General features: G+C 39.0%; 1 pseudogene across 1 annotated transcript; it reads right to left on the reverse strand.

Moving 5' to 3' along the window:
- Nucleotides 1-1,647: 1,647 nt before the first annotated feature.
- On the reverse strand, nucleotides 1,648-3,126 carry LOC145052524 (B-box zinc finger protein 21-like; annotated as a pseudogene). The gene is made up of 2 exons (XR_013684073.1): nucleotides 2,407-3,126; nucleotides 1,648-2,330 (listed from the first exon to the last, which is right to left on the reverse strand). The product of XR_013684073.1 is annotated as a B-box zinc finger protein 21-like (transcript).
- Nucleotides 3,127-22,028: the final 18,902 nt, after the last annotated feature.

Raw genomic sequence — 22,028 nt, forward strand, 5'->3', positions numbered from 1 at the left:
ACCCACTCAGTTTATTGTATATAGGTAGTGGCAAGAGAGCACATGAGTGATGATCTGATGAGAGATCAATGCATTATAGGACACTAGAATAAATAAATGTTGTAAGCCTATGTTGTTTATGCTTTTGATCTATATTGACAATGACATCCCAAAGTTTTTAAAATATAATGAAAATACATTTCTTCGGAAAGGCTTTGATAAATTATTTATCATAATTTTGGGAACAAATTCCGCAACATATTTATTCAAAAGTATACTCTGATTTTCAAATAAAGCATAAACAAATCGGTTTTTTCTGGCCATGAAATTAGGGATGTCATATGATCACCGGTAATAGTTAAACCATCGAAGGGTTGCATGTTATAGAATGGTATGGCTCCTGCGGATTTTGGTAAGCGTTAAGTGGGATGTTGACTGGCTTCCTGTAGGTCGGTGGGATGATGGTCGTTTGCCTATAAGCTCTTCGGGTGCTGGTTAGGAGTTATCATGTCTATGAGTGGGTGATGGAAAGAACGGTGTGAAACCGTGATCTTCTCGTTACGATGATTGGATGGTGTCATGGCATGTCATAAACCATCATATATGTCACTTATATATTGGTCCGATAGTTGTGTCAGATCATGCCTAATATATAACAATGAATGATTTTGATTACTCATTTTTTTAGATAATAAATAAGTACTAAAATAAAAATAAAAAATAAATTATTCAATCGTAAATGATCCTTTCTTATGGTTTCTAATATTTTTGTGTCTCCTTTTTAGATTGATCCCTCTATCTATATATATATATATATATATATGCATGTTTGTTAAAAATAACTGATAATTAGAAGTTAAAAGTCAGTGGTACCTAAAAGTTGAAAGTTGAATTAGAAGATAGTTTTTGTTTATATAAAAGTGTTTGTCAAAACTTAAAAATTATTATAAACTTTTGAAATAAAATATATAAAATGAGATAAACGGCAAATATTTTTAGAAGATATTTTCATATAAAATATAAAACCGTTTTCTTTAATTCAAGTTACCGACGTACCTATATAGATCTATATAGATGTGTGTTTGTGTTGACTAATGTGACAAATTACGAGAAATAAACAAAGCATCTTTTGCAACAGTTTCTTCAAATATTACTTCTCTTTCACCTAATAATCGTTAGAGTGTATGAAAACCTAATAACGTCGGTTTTAATCTACAAGATTTATGTATTTTCTTGTTCGGATAATTTCAACTCGTGGCAATCACAAGTCACAATCATCTTTGATACGTTTGTTTTAGTTTAGTTTCTGGTCAAACCCAAGAAACCAGCCGTCCAAATTTGTTACAAAATTTCCAACCAAATTAAAAATAAAAATACTCTAATTCAAATATCACCAAATTAATTGATTTCGATCAATTTGATTGGATTCCGAAATTTGATATTATTCTTACCACGAAACAGAGAAAAAAGAAAAAAAAATTTTATGGAGATTTGGATTTTAGTGCAAGTCGTTTTGCCTTGACAAAAAGGCTCAATAAACGTAGTTTCAATAGATTGAGTATCTCCTACAACAATTATTAAATTACTATATTTGGTAATAAAAAAACAAGTAAATTTAGTATATTTATATGAAAATAATGCAAAAAATTATCTAGAAACTACGTAAAGTATAAACAATCTTGGTCCATTCGCATTACATTATTGAATATAAAATACAAATTTAATTAAACATTGATTAGGATTTGTTAATCTTGATTACTCCAATCAAGCAAGATTAAAGTGCAGAAGCAGCTTGATTTTTGTATTCTTTTGCTCAAAAGAAGAAGCCAAATGATCGAAGAACCAAAACCCATTTGATTTGAAAGAAAGAGTCTCAAAATCTAACAGCAACCTAAACATAATAACAAGAAAGAAACATAAAAGAAAAAGAAAAAAAAAAGATAGAGAAAAAAGAAATCTTGATTGGTTTTTTAATGCCAAAGTGTTCTTGATCTCTTGGAGGTCGTTGTCGGAGGACTGATCTGAGGCACGGTGAAGCAATTTCCATTGTCGGGTGTCCTTTTTCTTGTTGATTTTGTGGAGTTTGTGATCTTATTATGATTGATGTAACTATTTGGAGCAAATATAAGTGATGATCCGTTGATTGTTTGATCTCCAAATCCCATCATTGAACTGGGTTCGAATCGTTGACCCAGATGAGCATACCTCGACTGCGGCGGCGGAGGTGGTGGAGCTGCCGGTGGTGGTGCTTGTGGAACCCACATCCCCATTGATTCCGGCGAGAAACCACTATTCAAGCTTCCTTCTAGTAGATCACCACCCCACATAAGCGACGGATCGTTGTCAACAACCTGTAATTATTTCGAATCTAGTTAACAAGAAACTCTTCAGATTAAAACCAAAAAAAATAAAGTAAAAATTATAGACCTTTGAGAAGTTTGAAGGAGCGTCAAGAAAATCTTCGACATGCCAACCGGGTAGCATCTCAATCAAGTACTCCGATATACTACTCGTCGTGGAACCGTTACCCGACCCGTTTGATTCATGGTGGCAGTTTGGAGTTTTAAAAGTAGTCTGGTTCATGATCGGAGAAGGAAGTGGTTCCGGAAGTTGGTCGGGAACGACACCGTTTTTGGTAGTGGGTATCACCGCCGGAGGAGTTGATGACGAATAAAGAGAAGCAGTCGGAGATAGCTTAACGCCGGTGAGTAAAAACCGGTTGTGGTTTTGTGTGTGTTGGTTGACTTTATGAATCGCAACATCACAGTCTTTACAGAGGATAGCTCTATCTTGTTGACAAAACAAGAAAGCTTTTTTCTCCTGACAGATATCGCAGAGCGGCGAATCTTTAGGGGAAGGGTGGAGGAGGGAGAATCGTGGGTGTTTTCCGGCGAGTTTGTTGGCGTGATGCACGCGGTGGTCACAGGCTGCGCAGAGGGCAGCCTCGTCGGCGGAGCAATACACCGACGCCTCGTTTTCGTTACAGACGTCACACTGGATCTTCATAAATGGAGTTTGATAAAAGAGGAGGGAGATGGAAGGTGGCGGCGATGGTGGTGGTGGTGGGAGTGGGAGTGGAAGAGGTTGAAACTCGGAATGTAAAGAGGAGGGGGATGCTATAATTAGGAAGGGTGATGGGTGTTACGGCAGTAATAATAATATAAAAATGGAAAGGCGATGAGAATGAATGCTTAAACCAATAAAATGGGGAGTGAGGTGGAACCAAACCAAAAGTCAGAGTAACACTCTGGAGTTTTTATGTTTAAAATTGAATAACACATATACAATAATTTCAACTTATTTATTAATTAAAGTGTGAAATTGGATTTCTAATTGAAATTAGGTTAAAAGATCAACCTTTTTTTATATTATTTTTATGCATATATAAAGTGTGTTCGTTGTCTTATTTGAATATTATACACTACAAAATTATAATTAAACAAGTAGTATCGACTTTGGATTTATTCATATATTTTATTTGTTAAAAGTTAATTTCAAAATTCAAATAATTATCATTTTGAGGTGAAAACAACCATTTATGAGCAATCGTACAGACAGCAATTCAACTCGTGCAACACTAAAACTAGAACAAACTTGGGAACCTACAGTTCATACGGTCTACATAATATACATGTTTGAGCTTGTCCAGTGTGTGCAAGTGGCCTGAGAAGTTTTGTTTAATATGTATTTACCATGGATTTAAAGAGGATGATGGGTCATTTTTGGATCAGAACATATAAGAGAGAACATTTAACAGGCGATTCTTGATAAATATTAGATCATTTTAAGGTGTTATTATCAGGGATTAACAAGATGGATCTTTTATAATCTTGGATTTAAGGTATAAATACTTATCTCTTACTAATTTATATTGAATGGTGGGATTAGGGTTTCAAATTAAGTTGATGTTTTGAATCATGCTTGTTAGTTGTTACATGATTATCTTTGGTATGTAGTGAAGTTAAAGGGTTAAGTAAACAATAAAATATTATGTTATTTGAAATTATAATATTAGTTGTGCTGTGAGAATTTTGATTTATAGGAGCACTTGTGTTATGGATCCTTAAATGGGAAATAGTGATATTGATGATTATAATGAGTTAGATTACAAATATATAATATTTAAATGAGTACAAGTTATATGTGTTTGTTTAGTTATATAATAATGATGAATCTAGGAATCGTACACTTCTTAATTTAATTGTAAATGTGATGAAAATAGGCTAGAATATACGATATATATCATATTGTGTAATAACATGATGGGTATTAGATGTGTTTCTTTGTATCGAAGAGAATGTGTAGTTGATGTGTATTGAATGTGTTTATTTGTGAAGGAACGAATAATTAGCGAAGGAAATGTAAAGATACTATAATTAACCATGGAATTAGAGAAAGGACACACCAAAGTATAATTTGATGCAATTACATAAAGTCGCCAAAGTGAGTAAGATTATTGTTATTTTGAGTTGTATAAGTAATGTAGTTATGCATTTGATATTTCGATATGATGTTAATGTTAATTGATTGTTATAATATGCCAATTTTAATATTCAATGTTATGGGCAAATTATGATGACTTGTGGAAGGACAATGTTGGAAATAATGTAAATCAATCAAGAAACATATTATACTGCTAGTTATACGTAAACACATATGGTTAGGGGTGAGCAAATGGACCGATCGTACAAAACCGAACTGATCTGAAACCGGAACAAGCACCGGACTAGATCGATACCGGGTGGTTCCCGATTAATAACATAATTCGATTCTCAATTCTAGCGAATTTGGTTTCATTGGTTCCACCGAACCAAACCATAGATGCTAAAATGACTTAATGAGCTGAAAAATAACTTAAAGGGATTAAAAAATGACTTGATTGGTTGAAAATGACTTAATTGTACTGGAAAACAACTTAATGGGGCTGGAAAACGAGTTTGGTACGTAGAATCGAAACCAAGACATGCTTAGTCCATAGTAGTCTCGTTCCGGACTCTTCATTTCAGCTTCGATCGTTTTGTAGTTTTTTAATTATGGTCTGGTTCGTGGGCTAGTTCTAAAAAGTGTTCATGCCTACATAGTATCATACACTAAAGAATATTAAAAATAAACGAATAACAATATATTTATAGTGTATAAGTTTATTATTTACCTACTAAAATAACTAATAGTTATTTATTATTTGTTGATAAAAAATAAAATAAATAAATAAAGGAGTTTATTTATTATAAATTAAATAAAAGATCTTATTTAACTAAAATCATTTCATTAGTTAAATAAATAATTAATGGTTTGGAATACTTAAGTTAGTTGGCTAGAAAAGATTTTGAAAAACCTACTAAATGACTTAGTAGAAAAATGAGTTGATAAGTGTTGTTAAAAAGAATGCAAAATAGTCAAAACCCTAAAAATCTTCCTCCACCTTCCATTCAGCGTCGTCTCCCTCTCCTCGTAGTGTTTAGCTTAGTGGATCCAATCTAAGAAAAAGAGATTGCATTGATAAGTTACCCTCTGTGGTAGTTATTGTTCCAAGCTCTATAGGAATCTATACAGGTAACATGTTTATGGCTACAATTCTATGACATCAAAAAGCCTCTACAATTAAGATAGTAAAATCTATGTAACACCCATATAATTCGAGCATATTTACAACTTTTTAAATTATTTGAAACCATTCAATTATTACAATTTCTTTTCAAAATAGTTTATACATCAGAGTTCCCAGAAATCATAATCGTCAATCGAGGAAGTGTACGGTCACTCCTTCGCCTACCTGCGGCCATCCGCTGAACCTTAAACAATAAACTGAAACTGTAAGCCCGAAAGCTTAGTAAATTATCCCCAAAATACCAACATCAACAATACCATAACCATATCATATAACAAACACAAAACAACCAAGCATCTCAAGTTTACAATGTGACTAGTCCGCCCGCACCGGGCCTTCAGTCCACCTGGTCCACTCCCAGAGTTTATAGTATGACCGGACGCCCGCAACGGGCCTTCAGTCTGTCTGGTCCACTCTTCGAGCCTCGGCACATCTGGACCGCCCTCTCGGGGCCTTCAGCCTATCCAGACCGCTCGTCGAGCCATCAGCCTATGTGCCCTTCCGGGTCTACAGTCTATCCGGTCCACCCTAGGTATGTTGGCCTACAGCACGAAGCAGGACACGCCTCAACCTAACCCCCAAACAATAACCATGTGCACATATAACATATAATCACATAACAGTCCATAGACAAACAAACCGATCTAGCAGATCATATAGCATAGTAACATCCTAACCAGGATATCGACCTAACAGGTCACTAACATAGCATCATCCTATATACCAGGTGTGACATCCCCAATTTCACGGCCAGAAAAGACCGGTTTGTTTATGCTTTGTTTTAAAATAAGAGTTATCTTTTAAAGAAAACAGTTGCGGAATTTGTCTCAAAAACAAAATATGATAACCATTTATCAAAACATTTCTCAAAAAGAATGTATTTTTATTAAATAATAAAACCTCGGGATGTCATGTTCCGTTACAGACCAAAAGCATAAACAGTACTATACAGACCTTACAACAGTTATTTATAACTACTGGTCTATAATCCAAAATCCCTCGTCTAGTGACTTATACTCTTGTGTCATTACTTGTAATACAAAGAAAATAGAGTGGGTCAGGCTTGGGAGCCTAGTGAGCATATAGGATTTTCAACCCACAATAATATAATTATTAAATTTAGTAATCAAACAATCAACCCAATTACCCATCCCCATTATCTTCTTTATTTCTTAAGGTTTTACCCTAAGAATCAACTATTCCTCGTTCATTCATTCCTAAGGATTGACCTTAGGAATTGCAACAAAGTCAATTTGCTACCACAGTTTATACAGCAGACACTACGTCACATAGTCACCAGGGTTCATACAATTGGCACTACGTCTCATAGTCACCAGGGTTTACACAATAGGCACTACGTATCATAGTCACCAGGGTTTACACAATAGGCACTATGTCTCATAGTCACCAGGGTTTACACAATAGGCACTACGTCTCAAAGTCACCAAAGTTTACACAATATGCACTACGTCTCATAGTCACCAGGGTTTACGCAATATGCACTACGTCTCATAGTCACCAAATATTTCATCTACCCACGTTCTACCCAACATACTGTAGATATAAAATACATATACAGTTTAAATCATTAAAAAACATGTATAAAACATTCATTCCACACCCATCTCAAATAAACAAACAATACCTAACACATAGCACGTATTTCATAGCAAATAATTCATATTTATGTGTTAGAAGAAAGTAACTACACATTTACACATAACATAGATGTAATACATTCAACCGATACTTGTACTAAAATCGTGTTTATGAAAAGGACTATACACTCACTTGATTAGACGATGCTCGGACAGCACTACGGCTCTTTGAGTAGTAATTCTCCGGTGAAACCGGGATATATCTTTACACACCGGGTTTCTCGCAAGCAGAGCTTCGGCTCAGAAACTCTTTTCTTCTCAGGATCTTCGGGCTTCATGACTTGCTTCAGGTCTTGGGATGATATCGGGGCTTCGGGGGTACTTCATGATGACCAAAGAGGGTATCGGGAGTGGGAGAGTAAGGAAGGAGCAACCAAAATCGTCTGACCCTTGATTTCTATTTATAGGGTGAAATTTCTGCACTCACGTCGTGGGGCTTGATCATCAATGCATGCATCATCACAAGTTGGGGTTGACAGAGTCCAGGTGATGTTTTTCTAAGTTCACATCGTGAACACAGTGTTCACGTCGTGAGTTCTGACACAGGATCAGATTTCGTGCCCCGGACTTCAGAAATTCATATCTTTCGCATACGAGCTCCGTTTTCGACGTTCTTTATATACCCGCGTAAGTGAAATTATGCTCTACAACTCTCGTTTAGAATTCATCGACTAATTTTGAATTTATTTTTATTATATTATTTTTAGTAGGCCGGGACAGGAAAACTCCGTTAGAAATCCGTAACTTCTTCGTCTGACGTCCGTTTTCGTCTGTCATTTTACCGTTGGACTACTATTGATGAGATATTCGATTCTCATTTAGATTGTTTCGGCTAGAAATCATTCGATCTCATATTCGAACTTCGGGTTGCATACTGCTGATGTTGAAACTTCGAAAAATCATAACCTCCTCATACGAAGTCAGATTTAGACGTTCTTTTTATGCACACTCTCGGTTTAACGTATTCTACGACTTTCATTAAGATTTCTAAGGCCAAATATCACTCTAACGTAAATTCATTATTTACGTCGCACTGTGTCGTGTCAGTTCTGTCGTGAAACTTCGACATATCATAACTTCTTCATTATAACTTGGATTTCAGCGTTCTTTATAGGTTCGGAATCCTTGTAACATGTACTATAACGTAGTTAAGATTAATACTTCTAAATAATATTCCATCAAAAAGTCATTTTTGATGCTTATCGTCTCTAAATTGACTAGCCCGGATCTACGGGCGTTACAATTATCTCCCCCTTAGGATGATTACGTCCCGGAATCATCAATGAAATAGGACTTGTATAATGATTCCATACGTTATCTCTTCATCCTAGGAAATAACTGTAAGTTCTATGTTTCCTCAAAAGAGTATCTAACTCTTGGACTTCTCGATAGCAAGTAGTGCTCAATCCTGCATCTACTCTTCGTACTATGTTGGACTTTCAATCGTAACCTTCGAGTTACAAAATAAATCCTTATTGAGGACTCCTTCTTCTTCTTAGGATAAGTACTTTCCTTTATCTATTGTAACAGACCAATGGGTCGTGTTCTAATGACCTCTCATCGTATGATGTAACGCTTAGACTCAAGTCTCTTAGAGTCAAAATCCAGAATGGAATATACCTTCCTTCATATTCTAATGTGATATAGTCACATTTTTACATGTATCATTTCTAGCTATAAGCTTCCTTAACAACGAGTGTGATGCTATCGATCGCATTGATTTCAATCTTCTTACTTGAGTCAGATGCTACCTCGAACTTGGTTATATGAACCACGTAACAAACTCATCGTAGTCGGACTCAAATTGATATGACCGCTAGGGTTAGAATATCAATCATCTTCTTAGTCATTACCGAAACAATGGTAATGATATACTTGAATAAAATGATACCAATCACTAGCTTCTTGGTAACCTTGTGACTTTCCCTGATCCAAGTGTGAGTCATGTGCTTCCAGTAGTATAGATCTCTACTACTATTCACACCTACTCATACTCGTCCCAAGTTTTGTCTCATAGTCCCCAAGTCCTAATATCACAAAATAATTTAACACATACGAATGTGTCCAAGTAATCATAAAATTTTCCTAGACTTTACTAGGACTTCTTCCATGCGTATCTTCAATCATCAATTCTACTTCAACTCGGTTGGTGATGGGAATTCCAGACGATGGGAAAAATTCAAGAATTACACCAATCGTTCCATCATCCTGCCAATCGAAGGTGTACTTCAGATATACCGTACCCCTTTAAACGTTTCGTTATTTTACCAGACATATTCTAAAGGCAAGATACCACTCTTAAAATATCTTCTGATAGGTGTCATTCACTATCATAAGCCTTTCATTTCCTCCATTTACTCAATTCTCTATGATTCTTCACCATAACGTTCTATACACCAAAGCAGACGTTCGGTGTATCGAGACGAGAATATAGATAGAGGAAGGTTTAGACGTGTAATCCTCCTTATTACTCCGAAAAATTACATGCCAGTTCTAATATTATAATTAAACATTTAGAATCCTGAGCACATAAAATTTCTAGATCCGGTCGGCAACAAATCATAGACCCAAACAAATAATAGCATATAAGGCAAACATATAGCATTTAGCACATAAAAGCATTTTAGGCATCTTTCCTAAAATATACTAGTGCTCGTGTCTAAAATATGGTAGACACTCATCTCACAATCATCGCTTAGCATTCTAAGTTTAAGTCTAGAAATCCTACAAATTCCTAGTTCGCTTAAACTAATGCTCTGATATCAACTTTGACATCCCCAATTTCACGGCCAGAAAAGACCGGTTTGTTTATGCTTTGTTTTAAAATCAGAGTTATCTTTTAAAGAAAACAGTTGCGGAATTTGTCCCAAAAACAAAATATAATAACCATTTATCAAAAAATTTCTCAAAAAGAATGTATTTTTATTAAATAATAAAACATCGGGATGTCATGTTCCGTTACAGACCAAAAGCATAAACAATATTATACAGACCTTACAACAGTTATTTATAACTACTGGTCTATAATCCAAAATCTCTCGTCTAGTCATTCGACTTATACTCTTGTCTCATTACCTGTAATACAAAGAAAACTGAGTGGGTCAGGCTTGGGAGCCTGGTGAGCATATATGATTTTCAACCCACAATAATATAATTACTAAATTTAGTCATCAAACAATCAACCCAATTACCCATCCCCATTATCTTCTTTATTTCTTAAGGTTTTACCCTAAGAATCAACTGTTCATTGTTCATTAATTCTTAAGGATTGACCTAAGGAATTGGCACAAAGTCCATTTGCTACCACGGTTTATACAACAGGCACTACGTCACATAGTCACCAGGTTCACACAATTGGCACTATGTCTCATAGTCACCAAGGTTTACAGAACAGGCATTACGTCACATAGTCACCAGGTTCATACAATTGGCACTACGTCTCATAGTCACCATGGTTTACACAATAGGCACTACGTCTCATAGTCACCAGGGTTTACATAATAGGAATTACGTCTCATAGTCACCATGGTTTACATAATAGGCACTACGTCTCATAGTCACCAGGATTTACACAATAGGCACTACGTCCCATAGTCACCAGGGTTTACACAATAGGCACTACGTCTCATAGTCACCAGGGTTTACACAATAGGCACTACGTCTCATAGTCACCAGGGTTTACATAATAGGCACTACGTGTCATAGTCACCAGGATTTACACAATAGGCACTACGTCTCATAGTCACCAGGGTATACACAATAGGCACTACGTCTCATAGTCACCAGGGTTTACACAATAGGCACTACGTCTCATAGTCACCAGGGTTTACGCAATAGGCACTACGTCTCATAGTCACCAAATATTTCATCTACCCATGTTCTACCCAACATATTTGTAGATATTAAATACATATACAGTTTAAATCATTAAAAAAAACCTATATAAAACATCCATTCCACACCCATCTCAAATAAACAAAGAATACCTAACACATAGCATGTATTTCATGGCAAAAAATTCATATTTATGTGTTAGAAGAAAGTAACTACACACTCACACATAACATAGATGTAATACATACAACCAATACTTGTATTAAAATCATGTTTATGAAAGGGAATATACACTCACTTGATTAGACGATGCTCGGACAGCACTACGGCTCTTTGAGTAGTAATTCTCCGATGAAACCGGGATATCTTTACATACCGGGCTTCTCGCAAGCAGAGTTTCCGCTCGGAAACTTTTTTCTTCTCGGGATCTTTGGGCTTCAGGACTTGCTTCGGGTCTTAGGATGATACCGGGGCTTTGGGGGTACTTCAAGATGACCAGAGAGGGTATCGGGAGTGGGAGAATAAGGGAGGAGCAACCAAAATCGGCTGACCTTTGATTTCTATTTATAGGGTGAAATTTCTGCACTCACGTCGTGAGTTTCTAATGCTCACGTCGTGGAGCTTGATCGTCACTGAATGCGTCATCACAAGAGGCGGTTGACAGAGTCCAGGAGATGTTTTTCTAAGTTCACGTCGTGAGTTCTGACACAGGATCAGATTTCGTGCCCCGAACTTCAGAAATTCATATCTTTCGCGTACGAGCTCCGTTTTCGATGTTCTTTATATGCTTGTGTAGGTGAGATTATGCTCTACAACTCTTGTTTAGACTCCGTCGGCTAATTTTGAATTTATTTTTATTATATTATTTTTAGTAGGCCGGGACAGGAAAACTCCGTTAGAATTCCATAACTTCTTCACCTGACGTCCGTTTTCATCTGTCTTTTTACCGTTGGACTACTATCGATGAGATCTTCGATTCTCATTTAGATCGTTTCGATCTCATATTCGAACTTCGGGTTAGCATATTGCTAATGCTAAAACTTTGAAAAATCATAACTTCCTCATACGAAGTCAGATTTAGACGTTCTTTTTATGCACGCTTTCGGTTTAACGTATTCTACGACTTTCATTTAGATTTCTAAGGCCAAATATCGCTCTAACATAAATTCACTATTTACGTCGCGTTGTGTCGTGCCGGTTCTATCGCGAAACTTCGACAGGTCATAACTTCTTCGTTATAACTCGGATTTCGGCGTTCTTTATATGTACGTAATCCTTGTAACATATACTATAACTTAAGATTAATACTTATAAATAATCTTCCATCAAAAGGTCATTTTTGATGCTTATCGTCTCTAAATTGACTAGCCCGGATCTACGGGCGTTACACTAGGATACCGACCTAAACCAGGTCACTAAACATAACATCATCCTATATACCAGGATACCGACCTAAACCAGGTCACTAAACATATTATCGTCCTAATTACCAAGACGTAGATCTAACAGATCAATAAGCATATCAAACAAATACCAGTATATAATCTGAGAAAGGGTCGGCCTTGGTGCCTTAGACCCTGATGATACAGTGAAAATAACTCACCTTGCAATGCTAGACTGAACCACAAAATCACGCTCCCGAAACATTGCCCCAAACTCCAACACCTATAACCATCAATGATCTAATTTATAAATATCCGCTTACCAATTATCCTCAAAAGTCAAAACGGTCAACCTTTGGTCAAAGTCAAAGTCAACTATCAAGGTCAACAGTCCATGTAGACCTCAAATCGCCGAGTACCCTCAGCTACACACTGAGTTCCTTGCATAACTTTCCAACTCGCTGAGTCACTATGTCACTCGTCGAGCCCAAGGCAATCTTCATAAGACTCATCGAGTTGTTCATCCAACCCGTCGAGTTCATGACCATCTTCATATGACTCGTCGGGTCTACCATGCGACTCGCCGAGTCCCTTCAGTCCTTCATCCATACAGATGCTTTTTAAGCCATGCAAAGGCTCCATACTGCAGATCCAAGTTCCCATGGCATGCTTATCACGTAAAGATGCAAACTTTACATGCATGTAAGACTCTAATGACTCAAAATGCCAAAACCAAGCTTGAAATGGGTTTTACACTTAAGGAGGGGTTCATGCTTGCCAATGCTGATAGCTTTATGGACTTACAAATCAAAGAGAGTTCAGATCTGAACAACTTCATATCTGAGCTCATACCCAAGAATAGCTTCATAACCAAGCTAAGAAGCCCTAACTTCATCCAAAGAGATCTAGAAAGGAATGAGGCAAAGATCATGAATTGATACCTCAAATAAAGCTAGCTGAGATAGACTTCAAACCCACAAACATTCGTGCCTCCAACTTGTTGATCTTCAAGCTTCTTGCATCAAGGTCTTCTTTCCAAGCTTGAAATTTACACTATTATGGAGCACACACACGAATTAGGGTTTCTGGACTCTCAAGAGGCTGCAAAGGAACTAAGGGAGGCTAAATCCCTTAAATAGGGTGCTAAACCCCGAAAATTAGGGTTTCACCCTCCAGCTCCAACTTGTCGAGTCACTCTTCCGACTCTGCGAGTTGGTCACTTAAACACGTAACCCAAACCCGTTGCTACTCGACGAGTCAGGCAACCAACTCGTCGAGTAGATATTGAATTCATGATAATTTATAACCATAAATTGATACTCAAGAATCGAGGCATTACAACTCTCCTCCACTTGAACTAGACTTCGTCCTTGAAGTCTGTTAATGTGAACATCCTCGGATAGTGTTCCCGCAACTATGCCTCCGGCTCCCACGTCCAATCGGACCCTCTTTGGTGCTCCCACTGTACACTTACCAAAGGTACCTCCTTGTCCCGCAGAACCTTCATCCCTCTCTCCAGAATGGCCACAGGCCTCTCCACATAATCCAGGCGCTCACCGACCTAAATGTTATCCAACGATACTACTGCCTCCTGATCCATGAAGCACTTTCGCAAGTACGAATCGTGAAAGGTGATGTGAATCCCAATCGAACCTTTTCACAAGGTCTATCCTTCATTCCACTTAGCCCACTTGACAAAATCCTGATGATCCAAGGTATCAGAAACCCAACTTTCCCTTTTTCCTGGAGCGAACCCAATTTGCTGACATGATAATACATCCTTCAGCTCTCCGAATATCATACATAATCAATACACTAATGAATACAAACACTCATGCCTAGCCACAATCAGCCTCGAGCTGGAATACCAGGCGAGCCTACGACGACTCCAATCATTCGTAGGATGGAATACCCTAGATTGGAATACCTCAATGAACATAACTCGGGTCTACTCATAACCGGAGATCCAAGCATCTATCCTTGCGTCTCCTCCACCATCCTCAGATTTGTCACAACCGAGTGCAAATCCCCCGAATCTTTAACAATACATCCAACCCGAACGCACTCCCACAACAAACATAACCAACACAATTTCTATGCCCACAACATATGACTGGAATACCCTTACGTGGTCCTCAACACAGGTCTGGATTGCCTCTGAGCCCACAACATGAGTCTGGTATGCCCTCCCTGGCCCTCAGCTCATGACTGGAATGCCCCTGATGACCGATCGACACTACTGTCATCACTTCAGTTGCCAAACACTCCGACCCTGCAGATATCCATTTTCCTCTACCACTCGAAGGCCCTAATCGACGCTCCTCTCATCAACAAACAACATAACGATACAAAAATTACTACCACACATGAATCCCAAGACACATCACAATAACTCAAACCATCATCAACATACCTACCACTACCAACCAACCAGTACGGCACTCATATCTAACCCATATCACCCCCTTCGGGTTAGAATACCAACATGTCTAATCAATCCAAATATCGAGTCGAAATTCTCAGGGTTTGTTGGTCTACCGCCTCAACCCTACCGCTCCCTTCGAGCCTCCTTGCCTACGACTTACAGTCGGCCCGCACTGGGTATCTTGGACAACTGCATAGAGCAGGACCGCCTCAACCCTATCCAAATTCCATAGAAGATCATGAGAAAGATCTAAACCGGTTCCCAAAACCCGAATGACAGGATATTCTATTCCCAAACCTTCGCAAAACTGACGAATACCCATTCGGGTCCACTCTCATTCCCCAACTAGAATATTACCCGATCCAAGAAGATGAAACCTTGGAGACACTCCGAACTGATGAGATCACCAAGATCCTTTGAACTCCGTCCGACCACTAATAACAACTTCCGATCAACCAAAATACACCGGAGTCCTCAACCTACTCCAGCAACATGTTCAATACTTGGAACAAACCTATTGATTGCTATAGCATAGCAGCCTACTCAATACCCGAACATAGATCTACAAACATATACAGAGTCTTCAACATGACTGGACCTCCCTACCAGGCCTTCAGTCTATCTGGACCACTCTCAGAACCTTCAGCATGTCTGGACCGCCTCTCAGGGCCTTCATCTTTTCTGGACCGTTTTCCGAGCCTTTGGTCTGACTGGTACGCCCCACTGGCCTTCAGTCTATCCAGACCTCTCTAAACTGTTGAGAATCTCCCTGGACCACCCCTCCTGATGCTCTCTCCCTTGCATCCTGTTCTCACCCACTTGGGGCTTCGAACTCTTGATCTACTCTGTGGACTATATCCCCAGCCTAACTCTAGGCCTCATGTCGATCATCCACCCTCTCGGAAATCTGTGGTATGTTCCCTGACCCGCGTGTCTACCACACACGCTAAATAACCCACACTCCCTTGCTGAATGCACTGCTGAGCCTTGGAAGCTAACAAAACCCTCAATCTATCAATCCAAAAACCCTCAGAGTCGAGCACAACCTCAACCGAATACTCGAACTGAACTCGATTCATGACTAGAACTCCAACCTGGTTCCCTGACTTCTTCTATCAAGCACCCAGAAAATATGTTCTTATGCTGGGGAGTTTTGCCGAACCCCCAATCAACACAACCCTCAAACCAAGCAACCACTAGGGCCTCCATTCTCCCTATCGGGTTGTGAAACTTATCCCTGGTTCAAAACCTCTCCCACTTCCGCATCTCGGGGTAACACTCCCCCCACTTAGATTCAACTAAGCCTTCATAATACATGAAAATTGGAGGATTCTCAATCCTTCTCACTTCCCAATGATCGATCTGATGACAACCAACTCTTTCCCACTAGTGCTCCATTGCTAGTTTGTCCCAATTGATCATACACTTTTAAGAACCAGATGAACACTTCCTGAATTCTAGAGAAACTGACAACCACTAATGCTTGAATGAACCCACACTCACGTCATGAAGACCAAAAGATAGATGCTCCCACTAATACCTCGGCAACGAGTTACTTCTCTTGGCACTTTAGTCCGTCAATCACTAACGGTTGCTAACCACTGAATCCTGACAATGTTGAATAACTCTTCTGGGGGACCCTATCCGCATGCCTCCCACATAATACCCCTTTTCCAAAGGTGTTCCAAACAAGCTTCCCTCTCTCGGGCTCTAGAAATTATTCCCTTCAGGCTTCGCACCCTGACTCACTTACCAGCTCAAATGCCCACAGTTGAACTGTAGCAGCTGAAACAACCTCTGCTCTAAACCAGGATACAAACTACTCCCAAGACATAGTCTACAATCCCAAAAGTGCAATAGATCACACAATCAATCCATTCCGTCCGATACAATGGATCCAAGGTAAAACAAACCTCACAAATACTTATGTCACATCGACCACCTGCGCTCACTGGTGCTGAAATAATGTTGCCTATTTCTGCAACCAACTGATCCCGAGCTGGAATACAACTTGATCCTAGGGTTACAAGCCTGCTTACTCCTTCGAGCTCGAAAAACTAACAGGGCGCAATCCTTGCCCTATAAAATGACGGTCCAATCCATTAATTAACCATTCCACTTCCAGCTGAAAAACCCCAGCTGAACATAATCATCACTCCTTTTTGGAGTTCCCGCGACCCATATTCCGGCCTCAAGTAAACCCCCGAGCCTCAAATCTAGAAACTCGCGTGCTAACCTCTCCCGCTCCACCTGCGAAAATATAACGAGTACATATCATCTTCCCGATCCCAAATAATTGCAGCCCTCTGCTCATCAGAATATGTCCTAGAACTAGGAAGCTCGACCAGCTCCTCCCCTTGCCGTCGTTACAGTTGCTAAAGCTGTCGCGGTAATCGTCTCGGCAATGGCTGCATAGCGCTCGTGGAAATACTCAACCATGGAGGTCTTAATAGACCCGACATCTCCGGAAACTGCCCCCGGACAATCTTGATCACCTTCTTACGGATGATCTCACTAACACGATCCCCTGAAAATGTTGGCCTATCTTGGCTGCCCGCTCCCGATCCTAACCAGGATCCGGTCTCAAGACGTCTCGAATAATCCATACCATAACTAGGAACCGACTCCCAACCCAACCCTAGGGGTTGTGACTTCCTTAATACGCGTATGGGTCCTGTGCTTTCAGTAGTACGGGCCCATACTACCTTCTACACCTACCTATATTTGTCTCAAGTATCACCACAATACCCTACCATATATATATATATATATATATATATATATATATATATATATATATATATATACATAGCAAGCGATAAATCCTCACTCCTAGAGGAATGCTAAATATCTCATAACTAGCCTCCCGGCCTCTCACTACCCACCTGTCCATGAAACTTCCACGAACCCATGCAGCACTAGTGTATGCTAGCCATACATAACGCTGGACCATATAGACTTTCGAATATCCAATCCTACCCTAAGCCCTAATCAATAAGAACAGAATATAAGGCCATATCAAACATTCTCAGGCAATAAGATCTTAATTATATACAGTTGTGATGCATTCACAAGTAGCTACAGTAATGATGTCAATCTCATATAAGGAAAACCCTAGGCTAGCAGGCATCATGTAATCAGGCAATTCTATAATGTTGTTCCTGAAGATCCCTAGCCTAGTACTAGCATGTTGTTCTAACATATCACAATATTAAATAAACATATGGTATTTTGGGGTATACTTACTGCCTCCGGCTGATCATACACTTCGTATCCTCTTTTACTTACTTTGAAAACCATTTAAAATCATTTTGAAAATCTTTCCTTGATTTAAGACTAGATTCACACGAGTGTTCCTCCAATTCACTCAAACCAAGGCTTTGATACCAACTTGTAACACCCATATAATTCGAGCAAATTTAAAACTTTTTAAAATCATTTGAAACCATTCAATTATTACAATTTCTTTTCAAAATAGTTTATACATCGTATTTCCCAGAAATCATAATCGTCAATCGAGGAAGTGTATGGTCACGCCTTCGCCTACCTGCGGCCATCTGCTGAACCTGAAACAATAAACTGAAACGGTAAGCCCGAAAGCTTAGTGAGTTACCCCCAAAATGCCAACATCAACAATACCATAACCATATCATATAACAAACACAGAACAACCATGCATCTCGAGTCTGCAGTGTGACTGGTCCATCTGCACTGGGCCTTCAGTCCACCTGGTCCACCCCCTGAGTCTACAGTACAACTAGATCGCCCGCACTGGGCCTTTAGTCTGTCTGGTCGACTCTCTGAGCCTCGACACGTCTGGACCGCCCTCTTGGGGCCTTCAGCCTATCCGGACTGCTCACTGGGCCTTCGACTTGACTATGTGCCCTTCCGGGTCTACAGTCTATCCGATCCGCCCTGGGTATGTTGGCCTACAGCACGAAGCAGGACCCGCCTTAACCCAACCTCCAAACAATAACCATGGTCACATATAACATATAATCACATAACAGTCCATAGACAAACAAACCGATCCAACAGATCATATAGCATAGTAACATCCTAACCAGGATATCGACCTAACAGGTCACTAACATAGCATCATCCTATATACCAAGATACCGACCTAACCCAGGTCACTAAACATAGCATCATCCTATATACTAGGATATCGACCTAAACCAGGTCACTAAACATAATACCGTCGTAATTACCTGGACGCCGATCTAACAGATCAATAAGCATATTAGACAAATACTAGTATACAATCCGAGAAAGGACCATCTGTGGTGCCTTAGACCCTGATGATACGGTGAGGATAACTCACCTTGCAATGCCGGACTGAACCACAAAATCACGCTCCCGAAACATTGCCCCAAACTCCAACACCTATAACCATCAATGATCTAATTTATAAATGTCCGCTTACCAATTATCCTCAAAAGTCAAAACGGTCAACCCTTGGTCAAAGTCAAAGTCAACTATCAAGGTCAACAGTCCATGTAGACCTCAAATCGCCGAGTACCCTCAGCTACTCACCGAGTTCCTTGCATAACTTTCCAACTCGCTGAGTCATCATGCCACTCGTCGAGCCCATGGCAATCTTCATAAGACTCGTCGAGTTGTTCATCCAACCCATCAAGTTCATGACCATCTTCATATGACTCGCTGAGTCTACCATGCGACTCGCCGAGTCCCTTCAGTCCTTCATCCATACAGATGCTTTTTAAGCCATGCCAAGGCTCCATACTGCAGATCCAAGTTCCCAAGGCATGCTTATCACATAAAGTTGCAAACTTTACGTGCATGCAAGACTCTAATGACTCAAAATGCCAAAACCAAGCTTGAAATGGGTTTTACACTTAAGGAGGGGTTCATGCTTGCCAATGCTGATAGCTTTATGGACTTACATATCAAAGAGAGTTCAGATATGAACAAATTTAGATCTGAGCTCATACCCAAGAATAGCTTCATAACCAAGCTAAGAAGCCCTAACTTCATCCAAAGAGATCTAGAAAGGAATGAGGCAATGATCATGAATTGATACCTCAAATGAAGCTAGTTGAGATAGACTTCAGACCCAAAAACATTCTTGCCTCGAACTTGTTGATCTTCAAGCTTCTTGCATCAAGGCCTTCTTTCCAAGCTTGAAATTTACACTATTATGGAGCACACACACGAATTGGGGTTTCTGGACTCTCAAGAGGCTGCAAAGGAACTAAGGGAGGCTAAATCCCTTAAATAGGGTGCTAAACCCCGGAAATTAGGGTTTCACCCTCCAGCTCCAACTTGTCGAGTCACTCTTCCGACTCGGCGAGTTGGTCACTTAAACACGTAACCCAAACCCGTTGCTACTCGACGAGTCAGGCAACCAACTCGTCGAGTAGATCTTGAATTCATGAGAGTTTATAACCATAAATTGATACTCGAGAATCGGGGCGTCACAATCTAAACACCCATGGTTTGTTGCTGAGCTTTATAGTTCTAAATGGATCCATTATTTGGGTTGATACAAAGTTTTGAAAATCTTTTTTATTCTAATATCCATGAATGTTGCTGTTTTGGATTAAAGTGGTTTTCCTTTTTTTTCAAAATACAACTAACTAACCTACTCCTAAATAACCACTTATATTTTCACCGAGACTTGAGCCCATGACCTCTCATATGAGAGGTCACTCATTACCGCTAGGCCATTGGCCATTTGGTGGATTAAAGTGGTATAATACATAAATAATCTTAATAAGTATATGTGTGATAATGTATATGCTTTTATTATATTATGTTGGTTGTAAAACAATAATGCTCTTATTGAGATTATGTTGGAATTAAGTGAATGATTTCGAGATTATGTAACATCCCAAAAACCATGATAAAATTTTTCATTTTTAAAAGGCATTTTCATAAATCCCTAAGATAGACAACATTGTTTTCAAAACAAATCCACAAAATCATAATATCAAAATAATCTCTTGAGACATAAATTCATAAGAGGATGTGTACGATCACGCCTTCGTCTTACCCCGATCATCTAAAGTACCTGAAAACATAAAAACCCATAATTGTAAGCTAAAACTTAGTGAGTTCCCCCTAAATACCCCACACAATAATAGATATACAATGCATGCACATCAGGCCCACAACGTAAAACTAGATTACCTCCGCGCCCACAATCACAAGACTAGATTTCCCCCCGGCCCACAGTAATAAGATTAGATTGCGCCCAATTTATAGTCATAAGAGTGTATTTCCCCCGGGTTTGTTGACCTACAACACAAAGTTGTGCCACCTCAACCCAACCACACTATGCCGACATATGCACCAATAGCATTACAAGCAAGCACAAGTAATCATAATAGATATACCAGTCTAACATAACACTACATCATAAAAACATCCTACATATAAGGACACATATGTAACATTGTGATTTTTCACCCAAAATTTTTCTTTTTTTTAACCAATTTGTATCAAAAAACGTTAGCGGAAGTCTTAAGAAAACATCACCAATGATACTTAGAAAATCTTTCAAAAATAATCCATCAAAATCAGAAGTAGTAAAACCCAACAAAAACAAGTATCAAAAATAAGTGTAAATGAAACATCACATGAAGTCTCAAACTGGTATCGCCACTTGTAGTCAAAAGACTATAACTACCCAAAAGATCCCAACCTCACCAGGTCATCAATGTCAAGCTACTTGTACCAATTCAAAAGCCACAACAACATGCAATAAACAAGTTTCAACATCGGTTTTAACGCCCAGATCATGAGGTACATTATTCATAATTAAATTATCATTTTGAGGATTGTCACGGCGTGGTGGAGGCACCACCACGACATGGCGAGGAAAGAAGGGTTCACGTGTTTCATTTAATCCACCACGATGTGGCAGTATTGGCCATGGCGTAGTCGACGGCTGACTTGAAAACCCTATTTTTTTGGGTTTGCTACCTATTTAAAGGAATGAGGAGGCTAGGGTTTTCTAATACTCAGCCTCCATCAGCCCCCTCAATCGCTAATGAAAACCCTAATAACTTTCCTCCATTATTGAGCTAGTTTTGGTGCTCCTTGAAGATAAATAAGGAGGAACGAGGAACGAGGAATAAGGAAGCAAATATCAAGCAAGAAAGTCTCCATTCTTCACC

This window comes from Lactuca serriola, chromosome 5 (assembly GCF_051521515.1).
Source record: "Lactuca serriola cultivar US96UC23 chromosome 5, Lser_US96UC23_V15, whole genome shotgun sequence".
In the NCBI taxonomy this organism is placed as follows: domain Eukaryota; kingdom Viridiplantae; phylum Streptophyta; class Magnoliopsida; order Asterales; family Asteraceae; genus Lactuca; species Lactuca serriola.